Source organism: Drosophila miranda, chromosome 2 (genome assembly GCF_003369915.1).
Source record: "Drosophila miranda strain MSH22 chromosome 2, D.miranda_PacBio2.1, whole genome shotgun sequence".
In the NCBI taxonomy this organism is placed as follows: Eukaryota; Metazoa; Arthropoda; class Insecta; order Diptera; family Drosophilidae; genus Drosophila; species Drosophila miranda.
In genome coordinates this window covers 18609325-18636118 of record NC_046675.1, presented here as the reverse complement: position 1 = coordinate 18636118, position 26794 = coordinate 18609325, and the positions used below count along the sequence as shown (strand labels likewise).

At 44.4% G+C, this 26794-nt stretch overlaps 2 long non-coding RNA genes across 2 annotated transcripts in view; one reads left to right on the top strand and one right to left on the bottom strand.

Moving 5' to 3' along the window:
• Positions 1-2292: 2292 nt before the first annotated feature.
• On the bottom strand, positions 2293-4796 carry LOC108154604. The gene is made up of 2 exons (XR_004472102.1): positions 3585-4796; positions 2293-3504 (listed from the first exon to the last, which is right to left on the bottom strand). It is a non-coding gene; the product is annotated as an uncharacterized LOC108154604 (long non-coding RNA).
• A 15-nt stretch (positions 4797-4811) lies between these two features.
• Positions 4812-26794, top strand: part of LOC108155234 — a 101814-nt gene continuing 79831 nt past the window's right edge. The window contains exon 1 of the long non-coding RNA XR_004472095.1: positions 4812-6018. This is a non-coding gene — a long non-coding RNA (uncharacterized LOC108155234). The remainder of the gene's footprint in view (positions 6019-26794) is intronic.

Below are 26794 nucleotides of genomic sequence, written 5' to 3'. Positions count from 1 at the left end.
ACATGTAACGAACCTAAAAGGGTTCGATAAAATCCTTCCCCCAACGTACTAAACATAAAACCTGCAGGGGAGGTTAAAACGAACCTAAAAGGGTTCCTTCGCCCGACGTATTATAAACATAAGAACCCACTGCTAAATTACAACGCCTCACACAAACCCCGCATATACATATTATTTACCAACGCCCCCCCTCCACACATAGCCACCGATCGACAAGCACCCAACGGCAAACCCGCCAGCTCGCCAAAAACGCGAAGAGAAAGAACCAGGTCAACCCACGATCGCCAAAACGGGGAAGTGCACCCCGACACGGAAGTGCACTTTCGAACCCGCTGACCCAGCAGCAACAGGCGTATAAAAAGACGCCGGCCAGAACAAGAAAAGGGCTTACGCAGAAAACCGGCTCCGAGTACAGACGTTTTACCAAAAACCCATCGTTCTAAACTAAGAATTAAAAAGTTCTAAAATATTCATAATAAAGTGTCTAATCATCAGAACAGTATCCAATTGCGTAAGTTCATTCCAACTAGCCGAGGCACCGACACTACCCCACCCCAAGTCCACGCACACCGTTTAATATACACGACGAGCAGCGCTCGCCCCAGCCCCGATCCAACCACTCTAAGATAGGCCAACCCCGACGTCTCCCTCAAAGTTCCATCTACTTCTACAAATTTCTTGTGGATTGACCCCTGGACGTGACTGAGCTTACCTCAGCCTGAAATAGGTCCATCACAAACACTTCCTTCTGTACAATGTACAATGTACATATATCTAAACTCTTCGAATACTGGGTATACAAAATATATAATGAACATTAATTTGTATATTTTCTTCGACCAGGTGGAGTATAAGTCTGCTACTAAGGTGCTCTTCGTAAGGTGGTCTTTCGAGCGAAGAGGGACTTCTTGGAGAAGCATGGGCCATTACCCAGGAAATGCTCGCAAATCTTGATGCGGCAGCCGATTTGAAGGCGCCGATTTGGAACGCTTGAACAACCCTACTCCAGAAGTAGTTTCTTCAGCATAAGGACTTCGGGCAAAACTAAATAAACAAACCCCATTCTCAACTAAATCTTGTTTGGATATGTTACGTGATTTCTCATTAATAATTTGGACCTCGATCCATTGACATGAAGCTGAGCTGAAGGAAGTTGTCCCACACCAAAGAAAACACCCTGCTATTCAAATATTGGCATTTCCCCTCTTTCGGTGGCTCACAGTGGAAGACCTAAGCATTTCCATTTGGATGAGTTTTCCAGTCAATATCTTAATGGATATCCCACTTACCTCTCAAAACCACTTAGTTCCGTGATGCAACATGGCTACAGGAAACGTGCAAGTCCATTAGTGCTACCAAAAGTTTAAGTTAATGAAAGGTAAAATCATAGATCAAAGGGAAAGGAAAAGCAAAGGTAGACTCGGAGTATGGAAGCTTTTATAGGCTCAGATGGCTCCAAAGTCTTTTAATATATCCTTTGCATAAAATAGAAACAAAAACAATTCCTCGCACAAGTTGACGTTATCCTGCTGAAGCTTCTAGTTACATAAGGCACTTTGATAATTGTCTTTATGTTTTAAAATTTTGACTGCCAGTCTTTTATTTAAATCAGAAGTCCATCAATTAATTATTTGTATTTTTGTGGCTTGCTGTGTACTAATTATTCTCGGTAAAGGCAATATTGTTCGTATATAAAATTCGTGTAGATTTTTTTTTATCATTTTGATAATTTATTTTTGTTTTTTTATCCTTAACCTTTTCCGTAACAAACTGTCTTAGAGCCAATTGGATCTAGTTAGGTGTAAACATAGTCCGATACCTGCGATTGCTAGATCGACTGGGGTTGGCATTTGGTTCCAGAATATATATACGTTGGGTCTGAGATGGTTCCTTCTATACGTTATAAATATCTGACCAATTTTATAATAAAAAAAAGCAAATTAAGGAAGAGTTCATTAATTAAAAATATTGTAATGATACCCAAGATGTTCCAAAATAATCTGAAAAAAGCTCCTGATTTAGCTTTTTACAATGTTTTAGTAAGCTTTGGGCCTTCTGTTTCCGTTTAAAATGAGTTTGAACAAATTTACAGAGCTAAAATAGGCGTATCCAAGATCGCAATAGTATCAATATCGCAATTAAATATATACAAGAATGATGTATTTACACAAAATCTAAACTACTCCGCCACTTTGGTGGAAGAGACCATTAGGATTGCAGTTCAATATTGCAATATAATGTTTGTATTTGTAATTACCTTTCCATTCCATCCTAAAAGCAACACATGAAAACTCTCGTGTTTGTTTAAACTTTATTCAACCCCTAAAATGGGGTTGGAAGCAAATCTGAACCCGCGTTGTAAATGTACCCGGGAGATACATACATATAATTGTATGTATGTACATGTATAGGACTGATAACAAACCTTCTTGCAAATATGTATCCACAAGAATTTGAATAAGCTTTCATCGATGCAGAGGGAAGTTTTACAGTACCAGAGAAGGGTGTATTCTATACATACTCGTATATAAACATTGGTATTCTCAAAGGCTCACAGATTGGGTGGCTATGTGTTCGGTTCAGCTCGGTTCAGATGGTTTTTACCTTATGTATAGTGCACGCAGATGCTTTCACCCATCAAACTGGAGTGGGTGTCTTCTCTTTTCTCGGATGGATTGGGGATGAACTGAGTGGGTGGCAGGGTTTGCGTCTGACGAAACAAACAACCACCGAACCTAAAATTGTAGTTGTTTTCAACTATTTTCAAAGATGCTCTTTTGAAATTTGAAATAAAAGCTATTTTAGTCAGGGCGGCTTATTAAAAAAATTTTTAAACGAGGTCTGCTGTTTTACACAATTACTTCGTACCTTTGGGGAACATCTGTACGCTGGTGGAGCATTCTAGAACTGGCCTAAAATGGTTTATGTGTATCGGTTAAAAAGTGCTATCTATGAAAAATGAAGTACAGGGCAGTAAGTATACGTAGATCTGGTTAGATAGAAAAACCGACAAGGTTACGGCAAAATGTTTGGCTAAATAGGTATCTGAATAAACATATTAAATTAATTACTATGTACTAGAACAAATATTTAATATATCTACATACATATGAGCCTAAAATGGTGGAGGTCATTAAAACAAATGTTTTACAATACATACATATGTACATATGTATGTATGTATGAACAAATCACAGAACCCTATAGTTTCATAATTTTAAATGCATTTCTTAGATATTATCTGCAAAGAATGCGAGCTCTTACTTGCCCAGACCTTCACTTCCTTCCTTCAGAAGACATGGGATTTACATGGGGCTTTCCGCCTGACTAGAAATCTAATATCTTTAACTTACTTAAGCTAATTAAATCTGAAATACATATATATTCCTTGATGCTAAGCAGAAGCATTCGTTATAGGATATCAAAATTGATATTTTAATTGAATGAAATTATGATAGAAATGATCTGGATGTAAATGTCGTCTTATAAGTCAGCGGATCAGTACTGTAATAAAGTTAAAAACGACTGTTATTTACTTTTTCGTAAATATCCGGGAGTTTATCGAATCGATCAATATATTTTACCTTTCTCCAGAATTGAAGTTGGTTTTGAGAATATTCTTAGCTGGAATATTCTCAGACTCATTGCAATCATTTCGAGGGGTCCAAATCTAATTCGCGGCATATGCGGGGTAGGGTAATGATTAAAAGTTTTCAAAGTATTAGATGGCAAAGAATATGTACCTAATTCAACACAATTCGATCTGGTAATCAAAAGATAAGCGTGCGAGAGATGCCTGGCATCTGAACCCCAGCCAACGGTTGAACATACATACATACATATTTATATATGTAGTAGTGCTGATGCCGCTGGTAATGGTGGTGCGAAGACGGGGGTAGAAGTTAATGGGGAACGGGGAATCAGGGATGAGCGAAATGTAGAAAGAATAACAATCAAATGATTACACCAACAACCACCGCGATGGGAAACTGGAATCCAAAATTGACTCGTTGCCATCGTCAGGTTCAGTCTTAACCCCTGCCCCGGCCACAGCGTCAACGGCAGCGAGAGATTACGGCGTCGACGGACCGGCATGGACTTGTTTGGCACATAAAGATACAAATGTATCTGCGGCAGACAGCAAATGGCGTATATAAAATGATTGGACATGTGTCAGTGTATGCGCGCTCGCACATGTCCATGGGACTCTGTGTCTTTGGTTGTGTGTGTGTGTGTGTGTGTATGTGAGCGACAGCTCGGGTGGTTGTTTTGCTGCCGATGGCCAGCGAGAGCAAGAGAGAAGGTTGCGTGTGGGAGGGAGAGGCCAGATACACGCGCGTTTTATTGCCGCTGCTCCTCTTGCTTGGCTTTTCATCTTTTGGCATTGGGTCGTTGCTGGTGCTGCCTCTCTGCTCATTGCTCTCCGCTCGCTGCCTCTCCCGCTCCTATTACCGTGGCGTTGTGTTCTCGAAAGTGTTGCCATCGGCTCTGCCTCTGCCGCAGTCCACTCGCTGCTGCTGAGGGTTTACGACCTTCTTGTTGGTGTGCCATGCCCGCCTCGCATCCTCGTCCTTGTCCTCGAGCACATCTCAGAGAAGCACGAAAGCGAACTGAAGGCGACGACGGCACAACCACCGCCAACGACACCTTTACCCTACCCCTGCCCCGGCCCAGGCCACGGCCGCAGACCGGGGACGCGACTCGGCCTGTATCTATACTCGTATCTGTATCTGTAGCTGGCTGCGACCGACGATGTTGGCTTCTCCATATTCTCATTCTCATTCCCATTCCCATATTCTCATTCCCGTTCGAGTTCTCGTTCGCCGTTTCTGTTGCTCTGCGCTTCACGTCGTTCACGTCTCGTCTGGTCTCGCCTCGCATCGTCCGACGCCGGCGCGCTGCCGCTGCCTCAGTCTCTGCTGCGACGAGTACCACTGCAACTGAACCGCCGCCTTGTGTCAAAGTGAACAGCAAATATTATTTTTTGGACACTTTGCTATCAGGTCGACGCCGCGTCGCCCAGAGCCAAGAGGCGTCCTGCTCCTCGATTGATATCAGCCCAAGCCGAGGCAGCCAAAGTCGATTTAGAGTGTTTGCTCCTGCTGCAGCACAAACTCCAGCTCCAGCTCCAGCTCCAGCTCCAGGTGGTGGTGGCGGTCCCTCTGCCTGGTTCCGTACCCGTATCCATTGTCCGCAGTGACAGCTCAGTCTTTTGTGCCAGTTGTCGCATTCGGGGCTTGGACCTGCCATGGCTGCCATCGGTCCATTGTCTGCGGCGGCCATTCAAACGGAGAGTGGTTCCAATTGTGTATAATTGAAATCGGGAAAGAACTCGACACAAAACAAAATGAGAGAAATAAAGGAGGAAAAGGAAAAAACTGGTTGTAAATCAACTCGAGCCGGTTCGGGGTCGTTTGTTGCCAAAAATAACAGAATTAATTATAATTATGACAAAGAACAAGCGCTTCGACCTCGCCCCGATTCCGATTTCGATCCCGATCCCGACTCCGTCTACACCACCATCTCCATCCTCGTGTCCGTGACTTTAGATGGCCCCCGCCGAGCGCGTTCGGGGGCTAATTGTGAATGTGGATTACAATTTCGCGTGTGCGTCCCCACTCCGAGGCCGAGGCAAAGAAAGAAAAGCCAAAAAAATGAATTTAAAAATATTTCTTCCTGGGAGTGCTCTTGCTTTGCGCTCTGTGGTCAGCCGTCACCGTTCTGCAGTGGAAGCCGCAGTGGAAGTGGAATCGGAGACGGAGACGGAGACTCGCTCCAGGCCCCTTCCTGGACGAGAATATCGCGCTTGGCCGGCCTCTCGTGTGCGCTGGGCGTGACTTCAATTAAAGTGATTTGTAGCCTCCGTTTTTGACATTCGAGACATATATAGTAAGCCTGATTCATGGCGCAAGCAAATTATTTTCGTACACGGTCCTCTAACCCAACAAAGTTTCTAAGTCACGCACTGACCGACGAAATCGTCTCTAAGGGGGTCGATTGAATTGGGGACCCCTACTGGTGAGTACATCTGAAAAATTACCACGCTTTTAGCATAGTCCTTAGATGAACCTGCCTGTGTTGCTTGCAGTCATCCCAAGGGAACAAGTATCCGTTTTTATTTTGTCAAATTATACTTATTTCTTACTTATATATACGTTTTCCATATTCCAATTACCAATCAACATTATAATTTTCAAATTTTGAAATTATCGAAATCGTACGAAAGTCCATCGCATACGTTTTCGTTTTATTTCAAAGCTACGATTTAAAATTAAGATGTTCAAATTATGTAGAACTAAGAGATTCAAACAAGTATGAAGAGCGCTGCGCGGCACGTAAATTATTTTACACCTTTCTGATACCATCCACCATTGTGTAATCAGGAGTTTCATATTTTTGTATACCATACAAAATGCAATTATGATCAAGTATCATTTGATCATTTGACTTTTAATAGAGTCCATACCGATTTTCATCAGTGAGAACAGCAAATTAAGCGATAGACCATACGAACGAATCTCACAAGATAACGAGATTGTGCAATCGCGTAAAGCAATCACGAGAGCCACGAGATGAACGAAATCAACAACGAAAACCGCCAACAAGTACACGCATCGAGCATTTACATCCGATTAGTTTTTGCTTTGGCCGAGTCAGCTAGTATGCGCGCGAGTCTTAAAGAATGGTTCACTAAAGCAATGAAATTCGTTACGTTTAATCGTATATATAATGATTATGTATTGGTAGTTTTTAGCAGCATAGTTTCTCCATAATAGAAGCTATAATTTGTATCGGTAAAAACTGGTTAAAATGGTATTTGATTATCTCATTACAGTCGAATAGTTTGCCGTTCACAGAATTTGAAAGAGTGCGAAAAAAATGATTTAGTTCTGATAAATCTGGACGTGTGATAAAATTTACAACATATAGGCTATTATTCGCCTAGTGCGCCAAGTGGTAAGATGAGGTTCAAATATTTATAGATAGTATCTTGGACTTTGAGACCCGTTTAAAATGAGGATTTCGCCTTTTTATTTATAAAATACAAAGCGAATATATTGCCAACACAATGAACTAGCTATGAAAATAGAAGATTCAGTTTATCCTGGATATGGAAGGATTCAGAGGCCGACCTGTCATGTCCCACATGTCCCACTTCGCCGGACGAATAATATTTGATTATTGTGCAGGTAGAAAACGTTTCAAAGGGTTATACTCGTACGGATCCTCAACATTATTTATGGGAGTGCAAGCTGTGGCTGAGATGCTTCCCATGAAGCCCGAAGCGAAGTAGCAGGGATTGACGTGACGCAAATTGCGACCAAAATCCGGACACAGGACGCTGGTGGATTATGCTGATGACGATCCGGGTCAATTCAGCTCAGCCCATCCGCCGGCGAAAGCGTGAAGGCGGGTCCTTTATGGCCATCATAAAGTGTTTACAGCAGCTCGGACTTCCAAATATTTTGCCTGGAACAAAGGACAGTCTGAGACCGTAGAGAATGCGCAGCAGGAGATCAGAAGATCGGGTTGTACCTCCCGTTACGAGAAACTATATCGCTGTGCGATGATGTAACTGTAACATATGGCCCATCCTGCCTTCTCCGACGAACCGATGAATACATAAAAGGCATAATTGATGACGTGTAGAATTGTGTTCTGTTACAATTTAATTGCCTCTTTTCGAAAGGCAAAAATTCATCCACCCACGAGTTGGGCAAATAGAGCGTGCTGAGACCATTCCCAAACCCTCCCCAAATGGCGACAGAAATTAATGGGAATATGTTTCAGAAGAACATAAATACGATAATGTACATATCCGTGTATCTACACACATTCTGACACGCAGACATGGAAGCACTCATGTCCCCGCCGCCTACTCCCATTAAAATTCTGATCCAGAGCATCCATGGACAGCCGCGCGATATGGCGGCATATGAGTTCTGTTCCCGAGAGCCGTCTTATCAGTTCCCTGGTCGGGCGCGGGTGAGCTCAGCTTAAAATAATGTAATTTATTCCGTCACTTTCATAAAAAGAAACCAAACTCTCGTCAACAAAGCAAGACATTATCGCCGCATAATTAATGCCACATGTTGTGCAGTGCAACAGCAGATGGGGGCCGTTGCAGCGAGACAATAAAATGGGGGGCCCGCTCTCGTCTTTGAGGTAGAATGTCGCCGTTGACGCCTAGTCCTCGGCACCGAGAAAATATCAAAAAAGGCATTCGAATTTTAATTGCCCGACTAGGACGCCGCGGCCAACGGCCCAGGGCCATTCCACATTGAGCGCTCGTCATTTGCATAAATTTATCCAAATGGAAATCAGCGACGGAAAAGCCTGCTCCGCACCTTCGCTCTGCCCACTCCCCTATTCCCAATCCAATTCCATGTCCCAAAACGCAGTCCATCTCACTCCACCGCTCTAACGAAGCCACAGCCTTTTCCATGTCCGCTTTATCTTCCACGTTCGCCAGCCATGCGCATGCGCCGCTCTGCCAACAGGGGCCATTATGAAATGGGCGGAGCTAAAGTCGTTGCCTCCGGCTCCACGTCCACGTCCATGGCTGTGGCTGTGGCTGTGGTGAGTTTCAAACTCGAGCCTGCTGCTACGGCAGAATGTTGTGGAAAGGAGACAGAGCTGTCAAACAGGCGGCGAGAGGAAAAGGGACACAAGCGAGGGATGAGCGTCTAGGTATCAAATATCCACGACAGTTTTTCCGGTTCTGGGAACGTCGAGAGCCGCATACTTTAAACAGATTGACTTGCATTTCATGTGAAAATGATTCCAATTGGTGTCTGCTTGCTTTATGAAACATTTTATGTTTCTTTTATCTCCATCTTTACACTTAAGGTTAAATCTGACACCTGCAAATGTTACTGAAATTATTGGGAACTTACATACGGTGACGGTACCTCCGACGTATGTAGTTCTATCAATCGACGGTGTCAGAAGTTGCAAGTTTTATTGTAAACGCCATTGGCACTAATTTCCTTAGTCATCGGACTCTAGATATACCACAAAAACTAAAGTTTCAACTGTTGTTTTTGACAAAAATTTCGTTTAAATTCGGAATTTCGAGGACAAAAATTATGATTCGTTCTTCAACAACTTTTCACTAATACAGGACTTAGTGTAAAATGTTGGGTGTATAAGGTACATAAATGTATACTGGTACTCGTAACCTCAGAGACCGTGCGAAACATACATCACCTATACGGTATGGCAATACGATTTTGATTTAATTTTTTTGAGGGCTGTTTAATGTTTGAGTCGAAATGCTCAAATTTCATAACCTGCATTTAATTAAATACTGTTTGGAAAGAGTGTGTGAGAGAGAGACAGTAAAGGAGTAAGCAGCTAGATAATGATCCGAGTTGATTCAGATTCTGCAGTCTGAAAGATATGGTCATTTCCTATGTTTCTGCGCTTTTGATTTTCTGGTATTTTTAAAATTGTCGATGCCACAGATTTTTATTCTTTGTAAGGAAGGTAGAGGCCGTGGCAGTTTGAAGCATTCAATTTTCTATAATTAATATAAATTTATTACCAATACCACCAAGTCTCTGTGAGTCAACTAGAATTTTTATAAATTTTAAACTAAATCAAATGATGCATTGAAACATTCCAATCGCGGTTTGGGTGTTCTGAACAGGTTTCTAAATAGACTAAGACTATTTATAAGTAATCAGTAACTAACTGATATGTTTTCAATGGTAACAGGAGAAAGTGAGAAAATTCTTAATGGCCTAAGGGCTGTCTAAATAAAAGTGAATAAACCATTTTATTTCTGAAGTAGTATAATTTTGAAGTATAGTTTTAAAAATATACCTTATAACAACATGCATTAACAACCACTGACGAGCTCAAGGCAAATATTCGTTCCGAAATAATCGCTATACCGCCCAAGATGCTAAAAAAAACTGGTGGTAAAAAGGTCAAATATAACTGTGTCCATTAAAGGCGACCACTTGATCGATGTTTTAAAAAAAATTAGTCTGAATACATGGTAAAGGACCAAATTAACTTAAAAAACCTTACAACCTGTTTCAAGATGGCCATTGGTAATATTGCAAAGCAGGGATGCCACTACAGCCTTTTTATACACGATACTCAAAAAAAGTTGAGGGGTAGATTGGATTTATGGGAAGAGTGGATGTGTGTGGCATCTTAATTAAACGCAGAACCATATAGAATGAACGTATCTTTCAGATTGCCGATCGGAACATTATTATAGCCACGATTAAATCTATCTCTCTCACACAATCTGCATCCTGCATTGTGTGCCCTCTAAGTATGGGCTCTAAATATAGAGTACCGGCCCTAACTGCGACTCAAAACGTTTCCGCAGGTTTCGGATAGATCTGTAATTTTTGAAACTGCTTTCGCCGAAAACATTACATATCCGGAAATCTATCACGTTTTAGATTTGTTACAGTGCCGTTGGAGGACGACGACTAACGAAGAAAGCGCCGCCAATATTGAATTTTTAATTAATTCAGCCATAATTTCTAAATAGATTAAATTCGGTTATACAATCTCTGCATTGCCGCCATGACTTTTAAATTTTTGATTTTGTATGTTTTTCTTCCATGATTATTTATTACCTTTGTAGTCCCTTAACAAGGATATGCAATAATAATAGCTATCATTCTATCACAGAAGCCGTACATTTCTGCTGAGGTTTAAGCGAAAAAAAATCATTAATAATGATTAAGTCTAAGTTTTATCAAATTACACAAAAATGCCTGGTATATGAATTGGCAAGATTTGTCCCAATTTTTCGGTCATTGCCATGGTCGAATACCGAAATTGAGCTTTTTGTTTTTCCAAGTCAGTTCCGATTACGTCGGTATATGCTTTAAAATGTATATATAATACAAGATACATCTTTTTAAATGATGCGCACAAATGCGTAATAGTCATATGAAAAGGGAGAAGATAACCATTATGACTGTATAATTAACAATGCAATATATGAGCCGAATCCCTATTTCCCGGAAAAAACATATGTATGTCCCACGTTGCTGTCCTTTTTTTAATATTATCATCCTTCTTTCCATGTTTTTTCGGATTTTAGATTTTAGTCCCACTGTGCGGCGACTCTACACGTAACTTACACCCCCGCTTAGCGACCTCTGGCGCTGCTGTTTTCCCTAGTTTGGCTCTTCCAGGGCCAGATGGCGTTAACGAATGGGTTTCTCTTCTCTTCTTCCGTTCTCTCTTATTTCGTTTCGGCAGAGAGACTCTGTGCTCACCAACACACCAACAAACTCCAATTGGCAGCTGTATGAGTGAGTGTAATTTATATGTGCTTGTGTTGGTTTCCGCTGGCAGCATTTTTGACGTTGAGTTGACGTTGGATTTCTGAGCAGAACATTTTATCAAAACACATTTCAAAACATTTTTCAGAAATGGTGGGAAAAATACAAATTCCCGAGGCGTGAACACAGATTCCATCAGTCGGTGGGATTATGGCAGAGACTTCGCCATAGAAATATATCCATATCCATATATCCATAAATATGCATATATCATTTCGATCCATATGATTTGTGGAACTCAGTTGCTGAATATTTTTCGAAAATATTCACAATATATTTCGAAAATTCGTGGTTGAGTCCTGTTTGAGAATGAAATAAAGAGGTGATTACCCATTCATTTCGAATCGAGTTAAATTTGAAAATTGAAAATGGTCGCTGCTGCTTTTTTTCAAATTGTTTCAAATTGATTTATCGCTTACATAAAATAATAAAAAGTAGCATTGGGAAACGGAGCAATAGAAACCGAAGCACGTGTGCCAGTTGAACTATTAAACAAAAGCAGAATGAAATATCGTATTATGAAATAATTAAACAAATTGTCAAGCGTCAGAAACATGCGGGAAAACTATAATTTATGAGCCAGACACAGAGACCCTACGCAAAGCAGGCATGGCAGGAGCCTAAGTGAGACGTCAGTTTAGTCTCAGGGGGAAAGTCAAGTAGCCAATAAATTTCAACGGCAACGGGTCTGGAATCTCAAAGGCAATCAAAAGGGAAACCCTCGTCTGATTACAAATCCAATCGTTTGATGGAGCTGGGTCTCAAGTGCAGCACTTCTCCACGCAGATGGATGTGGATGTGGATGTGGATCCGTTGGCGGAATGTAAAATCGAAAATGGAAAATCAGTGCGCCATGTTGTACGCCCCCTGATATCAGAACTTGTTTGACAAATGGCTACATTCGACTGCCGATCACTCAAGTGCACTCACTCTTGAAAGGACCCTCGTCAGAGGGAATAATTCGCTTGTCAAAATAATCAAGAGGAAGTCGTAAATTCTATGTTAACTATAATGGGAAATACCATGATTACATGCATTCATAATGCACTTACAAGTAATATCTAACCGACCACTCTCCGGCATTTAGAAGGGATTTAGAAGCCGGTTTAGTTTACGGCTCGTCATTTTCTGTGGCTCCGATTTACGAAGTGCGAAATATTGTTAATATAGCTTTACGCCTCTGCCAGACCTTTTGACTAAGTTTCTGTTAATAAAGACACTGAGATATCTATATATATAATTACGAATTCGTTAACGCCGAAAAAACGACAGCATAATCCGTACAGTGGTAAGAAATCGTTAAATTATGCAGGTGCCCCATTTTTAGATCTTCGAATATAATTTTTGGGACTAATGTTAGGGTAATATCTTTGGATTTAAAATGCTGATAGTTCGATTTACGTTATTTTCGTTTTTTATTAAGATAACAAATGAAAATCTCATTGCTTTAATATTTTAGTATGGCCTACAGCATTTTCTTAAGTTCAGCTCTAATTTTCCCCCTACCGTCGCCATTTTTGCTATTCAAATAATGCAAAATAAATAAAGCGTATAGTAAATGTATTGTATATTTAAATATATGTACATACCCGCGTGTCCGCATATTTAATTAAATAATATAAATGCTACAGATGTCCAGCATATTTAAATTAGTTTCTTGGTTACAATTTAAGGAGTTATTTTCGAGATAAGAAATATTTTGATATTTCCTGCGTTATGTTGTCGGATTAATAAAAATGAATGCGTTTTAAGTAAATTTGTCTGGCTCGTAGGGGGAACTACATCAAATGTATCGTAAGCAGGCTCCAGTTAGCTAGAATCTCCAGTAAAAAGCTCCAGCCTGTCAAATGTGGCTGTAGGACCACCCATGGGGAAATTTGCTGCGACAAATTTCAGGTCTCTTCCACTGTGCGGACCCTCATTTCTCGTCCAGTGCCAATGCAAACTAGTTTGAGCCATAAATTTGCGTTGATTTTCGCATTTTATCTTCGCGAGTTGAATGGCAGCCAAATGGTATTTTTTATACAAATTATTGGAATCATCCAATTCGGAGTGTGCATGGGGAGGTGTGGAATCCGCTAGAAGCTGGATTGCTCCTTTTGCAATCCGATCCGCTTGCTCTGGTTCTTGTTTTGGTCTGGACCCACATCCTCCAGTATCAATGTCCCTGCAGTTGGTAATCAAGTTTTATCGGTTGCTCCTGATGATGGTTCTGGCTGTGGCGGTGGCGGTGGCGGTGGCTCCAGCTCTTCCTCCGCAGCGGATCTGTGATTCGCATTATGCGACTGCTGACCTGAAACCCATTAAGTGCCCCACATCTGACAGCATTGGAGCAGCAGAGGCGACCATTATTAGAGTGCTTTCAACCTAATAACACCAATAAAAGCAGTGCCAAACAACAAGAGCGACCCGCTCCCTGGACTTCGACTTCTTCTGCCCTCATCCTCCCACTCGTGCGCTGCTCAGAACAGCAAGTGGAGCGCATGAGACTCTGTAAACGACTTTCTGTGCAAAACTGTGCGCGAGAGATGGCTGGCCTGGCGCCTGTCGAATATGATTTTATTGTTGGCGTCCCCGCTCGGCGAGCGGGCGGGCAGCTTCAGAGGCGTGGCATGAGACACGCCCCATTCCACTTCATTACAATTCATTTTGCAAATGTAAAAAGGAGACAAAAAAAAAAAACAGAAAACAACAGAGAAATGAGGGAAGCCAAACTATCTAGCAAATGGATCTGGATGTGGATGTGGATGTGGGGCGCTCAAGTGGAGCTGGGGCTCTCGATGGCGGCGGCGCCGCGCCCACTTATTCCGCGACGTGGCCATGGTCGCCTCTCAGAATAGTGCGCCTCGAACTCGAATTGCCCCCAGCCGCTGGCCGGTGCCAAGTAAATGGCATGAAATGGCCTTTTTCCATTATCCAAATGGAAAACTTACACAAACAGCGAGCAGCGCCAAGGCAAATGGAACCGGCTGAAGTGGAGTGTGTTCGAGGCAGGAAGAAAGTCAAGACAAAATTACTCGTGCGCGTCATTTCCATTGCTTTATCAGCCTGAAAATTCGCACTAGCACAACAGGAGAAAAACAGAAACCAAAACAAGTCGCAGTAAAAGTGCCCCACTCCCAGGGATATGAGACTCGATTGCTCCATTGGTCTGGGGGTTACTCTGGAAGTGTTCTCGGTATTATTAATTAGGCATAGTGCAGGTCTTCGTTTAAATAATTATGATGCCAATCAAGTCTGGGAAGCTATGAAAGAAAATAGGCTCCCTCGTCATTCATTTTTTCATGTCTCCAAAAAACTAAAACAATTGTCTCAAGCTTGATTAGCGGTGCTATTTGAAGCAGCAGATGAGTAATGTCAGATAAAAATTAAGGGAAACAAACACTATTTCGGTTCGCCTTTAGTTCTATAATGCACAGATCTATCATACTTAAAATTATGATCACCACAAATGAACAACAGACATGAAATGGCCTTTGGTAGAACGTAGTTTCCATAGAATGACAATGGTCATCCATTCAGTCTCAAGGCGGTTTTCGGGACCTCCACAGCAATTATCTCGCCGTTTTCCGAGTCAAATCATGGAATTTCTGGCCTAATTAAGGCCAAAGCAAAAGAAGAAATAAAGAGCGGAAAAAACCGAAGAAACAACAGCCCAGAAGGCTTAAAGAAAAACGTCGCATTAACAGGCGACAACAATAAAAAGGAAAATAAAAGAAATGCAAGCGAAAGAAAGAAAATGTGTCTCAAAATGGGAGCGAAAAGAACTCTCGCTTTCGCTCGCTCTTTTCATTTTCCTTCACTTCAAGGTCGCCTGTACAATAATGATGATTTAATGGCCCTCATAAATAATTTTATGGCTCGAACTCGAAGAAACAAAACGAACTTCGCCGAAGCGGCACCGATCGTGCAAAAGCGGATCCTCACTCATTCGTGGACTTAATATCGCCCACACTTTGCATGGAAAGGGTTATCAGGATATTCGATTCATATGTGCCCTGGAGGCCACGTAATCTGCACAGTTTATGGGGCAAATGGGGTCCCAGGGACCTCGAAATGCGGACAGTTCCATCCTATGCCGATTCGAGCCCGGCCCTGAAATGAAATTCAAAGTTTATCTGGCAGAACTTGTTAATTCCAAAATGGCATTAGCAAACATGTTGACAGTATCTTCCACTCCCATGTTTGTGTATCTTTATGTTCTCTCTCCTCCGTGTGTGTGAGTGTGTGTGTGAGTATATCTAAGTTGGGCGTGCGAGGGTGAGGGCTACGGGAACGGCAACCCCTCAGGGCACAAAGCTGCTGACATGGCGCACAGCTTGGGAATGGGAGGTCGCTGTGCACACAGAGATTAGGCAAACAATGGAATCAGCAAAAAAATGTCACAAATTTCTCGTTCCGTGAAAGAGTTGGTGCAGAGCGGGGCGAAGAAAGTCCTGCGCCCCATCCCGTGTAGAGAGGAAGCGTTCGGCGACGACTTAATTAAATCGAGTGTTTCGGCCCAGAACGAAAAACTGGTAGGAGGTAGACCCGGAGGGGGGCAGAGGGCTGTAACTTAATCGCTGTCATTAAAAAAATATTGTCAGGTGCTGGAACAAAAAGCTGCATGAGCACCCCGAGCACCCCGAGCACCTGCAGTAGCAGCAGCAGGGGCCGGCAATGAATATTAAATGAGGTTTGAGCTCCGCTTTAAGCATTTCACCATTCCGACCCTCGCGACTAGAGAAAATAACTTTAAGTCGCACAATGGGGTCCTGGGTCCAAGGTCCTGGGCAACAGAGTCAAGCATATTCTAAGGTTGTCGGAAATCCACGTATAAATCTGCGTTGAATTCCTAAAAATAATAATAGTAATATATTTTATTGAGATTCATTCCGATTTACTAAAAATCAATTAAGTAGCGATAATAGTTTTTATGTGATTATATTTGGCTAGCCTTCCTTATAAGAGTATGTTCAGTGATCAGATGGCATCTCCTTGCTTGAAATCGTACTGGGGTCCTTCTGACTCTCCCAGATGCCAGATCTCTCCCATTGTCCGCTCCGAGCCGACTTCTGCATGGTTATATTCCTTTTTTTTATTGCTGCCGCTCGCATTGTCATGTCTATCGCCTACATATGCGGCAGGGAAGGGGAGTGGGAGTGTTAATGGAGCCGGATGTTCCATCCATTCGCAACTGTCGTGTGCAGATACTTTCACCTGCGGAGTCAGCACAAGCCACTGAAATCCTATACACATGCAGGCAAATCTGACGGCCGAGATACAGCGAAGTTCGGGCCCTGAACCTAAACCTCAATCTCAATCTGAGGATGAAACAGAAACTTTGTTAGAGGCCATGTGGATGTAGCAGCGGCGTTTACGACTTATTAAGTTGGATAAACGTTTACGATATGAAAATGAGTAGAATCTTGTGCGGTTAATTAAAAAAGAAACAGAGGAGCACAGGAACAGTTGATCCCATCCCCATAAGCCCAGCTCCCCTCCCCGATGCCGATTCCCTGATATAATAAAACGCTGTGAAATGTAACACAAGACACACGCCACAAGCCAAGTGGGAAGCGGGAAGTTGGTCCAACTGCAGCAGTTTAAGTGGCACGAGTTTCGGTCTTGTTAATTGTTTTATGATGCCTCCATAAATCTGTGCCTCGGCATTCGCGGTCTGAGTGCTGCGCCCGGCGCACACCTACGCGCAACGCAGGGCAACATATGTATGTGAGTTGAGCGGCTCGTAAATTACACACGGGACGGGCATTAAGCCAAATAGGCAAATGCGCCTCAAGCCGCCCGTTGTACATCACTCAGCGACAGGCGTTCGTTCAACCTGACGCAAGTCTGCAGTCTGCAGTCTGCAAGGCACGGTGTGGATTTGTATCAAAGAAAAGACAGAGCGAGCAGATCCGTGACAATCTCCGAAATCCTGCATCAATCGTCGGTTCCCCGGCCAAACTATCAGAACAGTTCGCTCGGATAGAGTTCTCTCTTCCCCTGGCTCTGGCTCCCCATCAGATTCAGCTGGGGCCACGCCCAAGGACCATCCGCACTGTGCATGCGTTGTGCCCTGCTAGCTGTGTATCTGTCAGATACACCGACGGCATTCCGGCACTCTGTCAGCCATGGCATTGTCGGGTGGGGGAAGGTCTCCAACGCGTCGGCCATGCCAGAATCCACCACCATCGGCTGCTCTACTTTTGCAAACATAGATACATGCGTACATATGTATGCGTACACACGTATGCATGTATGTATATGTGTGAGTGGGGTGGGTTCTCGGTATGCACAGAGAAAAATCTCTTCTTTAAGAAATCTTGTCACTTATTGGGTTAAATCTGGAATATCATTTTATATTCTAAACTAAATTATAAATTCCAAATCTCATTGCAGCGCTTTCTTATATAAATAAATTAAGAAGGCTTTTTGACAAAAATAGGAAGAATAGAATAGAAAGAATCTCAAAATAAAAATGTTAGAAATTTCCGATTTTGAGAAAATGTAGTTTAAAATTACAATTTCATATTTTGAGATTGGCTAATTATATTCTCAAAAACATTATTCTAGTTGGGATAATTTCTCTGAGTGTAAGTTGCCCAAATAATAAAAAGAGATGGCGATTAAAAAAAATGTTCTGAATACTTCCTGCGGACTTGACAAGTTGATAAACGCTTAGTATTTGGAGGAGGAGTAATATTCAATTCTTTACCGTCTAATAGTTATGAAAATAACTCTTTTCAGCTAACAAGGATGAATCCACACATACGGAAAAGTTACTAAAATGCACAAATATTTGGTTCACTTCCTTCCTGCAATTTCAGCGGAAATTGCTTGCGGCTAATGAACCCACACTTTTAGTTGGGGTCCAAACTTTTTCCATTTAGCTTTAGGTCTGCTCCCGCTGGCCCTCTGGCCCGCTCCCCCTGCCCCCTCCCACTGCTTCGTTTTTTATTAACTGCTGATGGGCCCCCGGATCACGGAGCGGCATGCCGACGCGCAAGCCGGGAGAATCTTTTCCGCTCTGGAGCTAGTACATACAATATTTCTGTCTTTGAAAGATGCCTGTTTTCTTGCCCTTGTCGGATCTGTTTAATTTCGTTGCTCTTGTTCGTGTCTGGGTGTGGGTTGCTTGAATATTTCATGAAACATCCATTTCACGAAGGAGACAGCGGTCTCGCCTGCCTCTTTTGGCCGCTTGACACACTGGTTGGTTTGATATTCATATTGCTATGTTAGCCTTTAGGTTGGCAGGTCCACCTATTGATGCAGGAAAGAGAAGCCACTCTTCGGTGCATTGAGATGGGATTCCAGGGCCATCGTGCCTGCCTTCGTCAGCTTTTTTAGGTTGACCCGCCAGAATGTTCGCTGTGTGTGGTTTCTTCGTCATTTGAATTTGTTGTTTTTAAAAAGTTTTTTCTTGTAGCTGAAATTTTGATGAGCACTGTTATCAAAAGAAACTTTTTGTGGGCCCAACGATTTTGTTGCTTTCCTTTTCCCCGTTTCGGTTATTCATTCTCCTGTTTTTCTCGTTTGACGGGGGAGGCGAGACCAGACCCTACCCTAGGATAGAATGTTCAATTTGGGCCAGGCACACGCCGAGTGGGAATATTATCCCGGCTTAATGAGATTACCTGCCGGCAGTAAATTTTTGTGGACTTAATTTTTGCGTTGGCACCGTTTGGCTTCTTTTCGTGTCTACTCCCCGCCGGTCGCTTCAATTTTCCGAACTTTACAGTTTCTACCACGACATTTCAATTAAGTTCGCCTCGTTCTGCCTGGCTGCCATGTTCGGGGGTACGAGTATAAAATCCCAAGCGAAATTTGCTCACGTCGCAGCTCCTGCAGACTTTTATGCTTGGAGCTTGGCTCTGATTCCGGAATGGCTTGGTCTGCTCCCCGGATTGGTCCGCTGTCCGCTGATGCATATCACATCTAATCTTGCATCTAATAAGCATTTTCAATCAACTTTTATGCTATGCTGTAAAACGTAATCGACCTTACCGTAACGCCTCCTCCCGTTCGCTCCGGCTGCTCCCAGGAGTCATACGAGTCATGCATACATATGTACATGCGTCGCACAATAACTTAATCCGTAAATTTTATTTTAAAAATCCCCAAAACCGCTCCCGGGACTTTCCCAGCGATTGCTGTGTGATAAACTGAAACCCAACTCTCTCTCGCCCTCTCCCTCCAGCAGCCCGCATCTACCGCACGTGAGGAACTCGCCTTCAAGTAGATACTCCATTGGAGTTGGTCGGGGTCACCATGCACTCACTGGTGGCCCTAATCCAGGTCGATTTCCGTTGAGGCCTAGCGAGGCAGGGAACAATGGGACTTGCATTGGAGAAACTAATAGTTGAAGTTCAATTTTCCGTCTAAAAAGACGGATAAAGACTAAAAATACCCTATTCCCTGGCTTTATCTACTCCCTTAAATCATCTTCGTTTAGCTAAAATATTTTTACCGTCTTCATTAATTTTTCGTGAATTATGTCTCCTTTTCAATGATATCTTCCCACTGTTCGATTAGGTATTTATTGACTTAAAATACGAGGTTGGAAAACCCTGTACACGCCTTCAAGCCCCTTGGGCTGACTCGACAAAATCCAAGTGGGCGGAAATGAAAACGGGGGAGACGATGGGTATTTTTAAAAATCGACCACCATTTTTTGGTTTTTTTTTGTTATCCCTTCTACCAATTTGATGCGTTTCGTTTGATTATTTGCGTGCGTGAGGGACCACAAAAACAAAAAAAGCCAAATTTATATCCAAGCAACCACAAGTGGCGGGGACTGCTGCCCCAGCTTCATCATCAGTCGCAGCCATATCCACATCCACATCCTCTTCAGATTCATCTCCATCTATGGCCTCTCCAGGAACGAAGCCACTTGAGGCGGCTGCTCAGCATCGCATCGCGTTGCGCATCGTTGCCTGTAATATCACGCTTTGATAATTTTCATGGCTCATAGCCGGCTGCCTACTGCCGTGCACGAATCTCGATACTCCTCCATGGTGGCTGTAGCTCCGTAATGGCAGGGGCAGGGGCAGGGCTCCCCAAAAAATAACAGATTGGCTTCGTTAAACTTTATTTGAATTTACGAGACTGCTCGCCGTGTCTCCAGTTTCGAAATCTAGACTTTGGTGTGGCTGTATCAAAATTCAGGACATGCCTGGTCGGGTCGCTTATCCTTTCGCCATCCCGACCCGTACCGTTTCGGCCATATCAATTCTGCTTGGTTAATGGACATGAAAATTAAACCAAACTTCTTTCCTCTTCCGCTTCCGCTTCCATATCCCATCACATCTCTCCACATCGCCCTCCATCCATCATCTGGTCCACCTTCCGCCATGGCCGCTCCTTTTAATGCTTTAACGGCGCCATTTTGTTTTGGTCCAAGATTTTATGTCGAATTTAAAGACGAGGTGGGATGGGGAGTATGGAATACCCATTGGCGCGCCACTAAAATGAATATGCCATTGCCATTGCCATTGCCATCCTGCTGCATTCAATTTGCCATTTGCTATTTACCATTTGCAGCTGTGCAGAAATGCAAATCTTCCGCTCTGGCTGGCTCACAGGGCGACCAGGCCCAGACCAAGGCCCAGGCACCCGCCGGGACAGGCCGAAAGTTAGAAGCGGGCTCGGATTCCCAATTACCATATAAACGGATATTTATTGACGCTGCCCGCCGCGACAATTGCTCCCCGCTCGCTCCGTCTTCCCCGCGCGTTTATGGCAGCGCTTTGCGGTTTTATGGGTTTATAATGTACGTCGCTGATTATCGCGCATGATATGCGAATTAAATTTTTACAATTTGCCAAATGCAAATACACTCAGCCGCCACATACACCGTCATTGGCTCGTCGCGATCCACCGTCCCAGCCCCCGTCCCAGCCCCGTCCCTCGTGGCTGCCGTGGCTGTCCATTTTAATGAGCCTTTCCGAGCCAGCCGAGTGCCGGGCGGCACGGGGAAGTATAATGCCCAAACGTATTCCAATAATGATTCAATTTTAATTCGAGCTCGAATGCCCGAGCTTCGTTTGCATTCGCCGTCCCTGGCGGACTGGCGGACTGGCGGACCTCTTAATGGAACCGAATGCAATCGCTAAGCGCTCAATTAGCCAAGCATTCGCCTCTAAAGGCATTCACGCCAATCGCTTATCCCATATCAAAGGGTTGTGATGGCGGCGAAGTGCGGGACTGGAATCGGACTGGAGTGCGTGATTAGAATCCGGAAAGCGAACAAGAAGCTGATATGACATTCCCCATGCGACTCATGGGATGAAGGAATGAGAGTGGGAAAACTATAGAGGGCCTTCGTCAATGAATTGTAATGTTTGAAAAGGAATACCCATAGTGGGAGTGGGAGGGGGAGAAGTTATTCTTTTGTGTATCCAAATTGGAAAATCGCTGAAAATTTAGAAAAATTTTGTAAATTCTCTGGCCCAAAGTCCCTTGCAGTACATTTTGTAGAGTGGCAGATCGTTAGACGACACTAAAATATTTAATGTACAGCTCTACAATAAGTCCTTTAAAACCCATATAAAACTCATCGATTCGTTAATCGTCGCAGCAAGTTTGTTTATGTGTCCTGCGTCCTGTGCCGGACGCATCCATCCGCTTTCCGGGCGTATAAACATACGCACCAATAAGATTTGCAAAATACTGAACTCAATATTCCAGACACAACGGCAATTTCAATATTTCACTTGTGCTGTTTTCAATTTACGAACATTGAACATCAGCGAAACGTGTCGCGTTCCGTGGATTTTATTTATGGGAAACAGAACAGAGTCGACGTCGACCCAGGCAAAAGTTATGGATGCATGCCCCCGCCTACACCCGAATGGGACGACATCAGCATCGGTGGACGGAGAAGGAGCCATGGCCGACCATGGCTCATGCCGAATTCGAATACACAGACAGACCCACAGAGTCACACATGTGTGGATGGATGGCTGCGACTGCAAAATGGAAATACTCGTACTCGTACATACAGTCGTACATAAATTTTAAATTTCGTTTCTGTTTTTCTCATTTCGCTTATTTTTTCCACCGCTGTAAGGCCAAAAACATGTGTTCCCATTCCCATTCCCATTCCCGCTCCCCACTGCCGTGAGTCGTCGTCGCATATCATGATCCCTGCAAATAAGCGAATGAGAAACGTAAAAAACGACCATTCAAAAAAAGGAAAAAAAAAAAACCAAATGCGAAGAAGCAAATCGAAAAGAATAAGCAACAACGGCCACGGCGACGGCGACAGCGACAGCGGAGGAAATATTGTTATTGCTCATGCGACATGCATAAGCAAAGAGCTCTGATACGGCCAGGATCGGGACGGGGAGCGCGGCTAAGACCACTACCAAGACGACGACCAACCGGAGCGGAGCAGAGTGGAGCTGCAAAATGTAAAAGGTTGCAACATGTGCGGTGGTCTGCTATTGCTTGGGCCGAACAGTGGGTAAAAAGAAGCACACAGCAGTGCCCAATAATCTGTCCACATATTTATGAAAGAATATAATAGAATGCGGCAACATCGCTGGATCAATGGAGACAATTGTTCCTTCAACGGTGCATTACTTTGCTAGCATTTAATTTGCTAGCGACGCAAGGATTATAGGGAAGGGTCCACATTTGAACAATTGCTCAGAAATACTCGTACCATTGGGAAGATCACTGAAAGGCAGACGGCCGCAAAGGCTACCAGCTTCAATCATCCCACTGTGCAGAAATATAGCGGCCCGGGGCACCTGGGAGCTCGTGGGGCGTCTAGGGCGATGACGATGGCGATGGCTATGGCAACGAGCACTCTGAGAGTTCGCCACATGCAAACAACGACAAAAACCATAGCGCGGGGACGGAACAAATGTGCACAGAGATTGGCGGCCGGGGGATGATACTGGGACCAGGGGACTGGATACGGGAAAGAGAATCGACGCTCAGTGGCAGCCGTGTCCGCGTGCCTCCGCGGCAGTTCGTGTCATCGTCATTCCGTTGACAAATGTTGGAAAAACAAATTTTATACTTGTTTTCTCTTATTTTTTGGCCGGGTTTATTTTGCTGTTTTATTTTTCACAGCGCTGCAAAATATGCGACCGTGTGTGCGCAGGGCCCGGGGGCAATGATAGTGCGGCTGCTGCCAGCCTTCCTGCCGTTGTCGTTTCCCAAAGATATTCCGAGATATTAGTCATAAAACGAGCGCACAAATACACTCATACATATATAGAAATTCATTTGGGCATGCAGCCCCAACACCCCCCCGCCCGGTGCCACTCCCAGCGTTATGAAGATGGCGACCAGGTCGTGCCGGGTTTTTATACGAGCGACACTGTTCGCGTCCTCCATCAAATGGGAAACCTAATTTTCTAGGGTAATCCTCCACAGCAGCACAAGGTGGCCAGAGGAGGGGTACAGGGGCACAGGGGCACGGGCGCATGTGGAGTACCTACATGCAAACATAAATTATGCAGATCCTGCAAACGTGCTTAGATGACATTTTCCCTCGGCCCGAGATGGTGCGTCCATAAAGGTAACACAAACACACAGACACATATTCAGAGTGGAGGTGGCCCACCAGCACCGCCATATGTCCTTAAACGAGCATATATGGGGAGGAGGTCGTCCATTTATGTAATGCTGCTTCATGTGGCCAGTATACTGCGAGTTCTACCAACATCGACCGACACCAACTGCATAAAAAGTTTTCGCGCAAATAGCAAAATGGCCAGGAGAGGACAACACAGCACAGGACAGGACAGAACCGAACCGAGCGGGCAGTCGCAGTCGCAGTCCAGTCAAAATCCTGGAGTCCTTACCCTTGGCTCGTTTATATGCCAGGCAGCCCGACAGCGGCAGCCAGCATGTCCAGCCATTTGGCTTATCCTTGATGAAACTAATCCCAACTTTGCCATTTTTATATGCATGTATTTCTGCGAGTGGCCCACAAAAAAGTTTTTTTGCCCAATCTTTTTACGACTCTATTTGACAGCATCTCCACCAGCGCAAGCACAACAGGCAGCGCCGGAAACGAGAGCAGCATGAAATGTAATAAGTCACCAAGTCACGACAAATGCCACGCCCATTCCCATCCACACGCCCTCGCCGAGCTCTCACATCCATCCCGCTGTCTCACAGATCTCCGACTTATAATTTTGCAATCGATTGGCTGTCCCCACCGTACACTAGCCAACACGCTGAATAGTTAGGGCAAAGAAATGCATGTGCATTCGACAGTAAAGGATATTAAAGGATATGAATAGTTGGAAATGGAAATTCCCCTGCGCTTGTCAGATGTTTCGATTTTCATCTCGACTTCGGTAGAGTCCTTTACCAAAGATAGCTTTTTCAGTAGAAGGGAATACGAGTATCTGAATAAGTAGCTTATACTCCAATCACTCCCGCGCTGTAGGGTAGTGTAGCTGGAGCAGCTCGGAGGCGTTGCTGGGTTTGGCAGCTCCTTCGCTGCAGCTGTAAATGATTTCATTCGAGCCCCACCTTAATCCAGCTAAACTTTTTTATATGCGCTTAGCCAACTGGCGCCTCTGGCCGCACTCTCCTGCTCACTCTGTCCTAGCCACTCCCTTCCGGACGGCTCCTGCTGCTGCTTCTGCTGCTGTGTGTGCAGTTTCGCGCTGGTTGCATTTCCAGTTTTGTTGCCCCGACGCTTAAGACCCGAGCAAGGAACATGCGCGGGCCATGGATGCGGAGGCATCGTAAAAGCCACAGATCGCTGACGGCGCTGTTGGAGCCGCGAGAACTTCGCCCTGCGCTATTGGGCAAAGCAATTCCGGATGCCAAGGAAGCGTAACGAAATGTTGTCCAAAGGAGCAACGACAACCAATAAGACCTTGCAATGTTGCACTGCAAGAAACTTAAAGCAGAAGGGTAGGTGCATACACTTAGCACACGGCTTAAAACTAGATTTTGTCCACCTTCCTCTAACGAAAGCACCAGCGAATGCTGATTAAATTCCAAGTAAATTTCCTGGAAACGCCCGAAGTGTCAAACTTCTTGGTCGCCCCCACCACTGGGCACGGCAGTTAAGAGGCCTTTAATTGATAGTGGGGCAGGCACTCGGGAGCAATATCTCCGTCCGTTCCACTCCGTGGGCCACAGCGTGATCCTTGCTGATTTGCCTCTGTGTATTTACATATGCGCTTCGCTACCCGGGCACTCGCCTCGTAAACTTCTTATGGGAGTTTCTAGTTCTGGCCCAATATCAAGAATCCTCGGAGATGGGAAAAGTTCAAAACTATTTGAATCTCTACGTCATAAAAAAGAAGGAGCTCTGGCAATTATTCCAGGGAGTGGGCGGGGTCACAATTAACCGTGTGGCCTGTCAAAGGAATCGTTGCGGTCCGCCCAAGCCCAGGCCCATGTCCAGGTCCCAGACCCATCCCCACCCACGTACAGGCAATGTTCGCGGTAGCAGCTGGCGCTCAATTCTATCGACTGTATCTTTGCATACACTGAATGAACACCAAAAAGAAACCGGGCCTACGATTTCGTTTTCTAATTGAACTGTCATTGCGCCCCGCACCCTCGGGGTCTGGCTGTGCCATAAAAATGTTGCTCCACGCACAAACAAACTTTGGCCTTCTCTGTTGAAGTAAATAAATTGAAACGAATCCAATCGGCGGAGATGTTCCCCGGAGCCGGAGACCAGGGGCAGCGCAACCAAGTCGAGCCAAGACAAACAAATAAACAAGCGAACCAAACGATCGGACGGACAGACTCTCGGACGGATGGATGGATGGATGGATGGACGGATGAATGGCCGGAGTTCGACATCGACATGATGTTGACAAACGAAAGACAAACAAATTCAAAAGCCATGCCACCCATCAGTCAGCCAGGGAAACAGCCAGGGGCATAGGCATAGGCACGCTCTGCAGACCGCTCAACTTCTTCAGTTATCAATGGCAGTCATTGGCGCCCCGGCCACGTTCGCTCTGGACATCCCGCCCAAGCAAGACCCCGACTGTCATCGGCGTAATAAGCTGTTTGTTTTAACGGCGCTCCGCGTTGGAGCGTCCACTCCACCTCCACCTCCACCGACGAGTTCGCGTCATGTCAGGGCATAAACAAAAGTAATGACCCCGACCAGAGCCAAAGGCACAGGCAGAGCCAAAGTCATTGCAGAATTCGCAGCCATGTCAGTCAGGCCGACAGTCCGGCCCAGTCCACCGAGAGAGTGCCTCAAACAGACTGGGGAGAAAACAGCTCGGCGTCATAACCGACAACTACGACTTCATAAATTCGACTTGCGTATTTATATATAATAATTTATTTCAATAACAACGCCAGCCATTCGTCTTCATCCCCATCCCCATCCCCATCCATCTTTTCCGGACACGCTCGACTTCGTTTTCTTTGTGACTTCATCGACACATTTCAGATATTCGTATTGGTTTTGTTTGCACTTTTGGGGTTGGGGAAAAGTATTCGAATATCAATTTATGCGTTTCGAGAATTTGGGGCCAGTC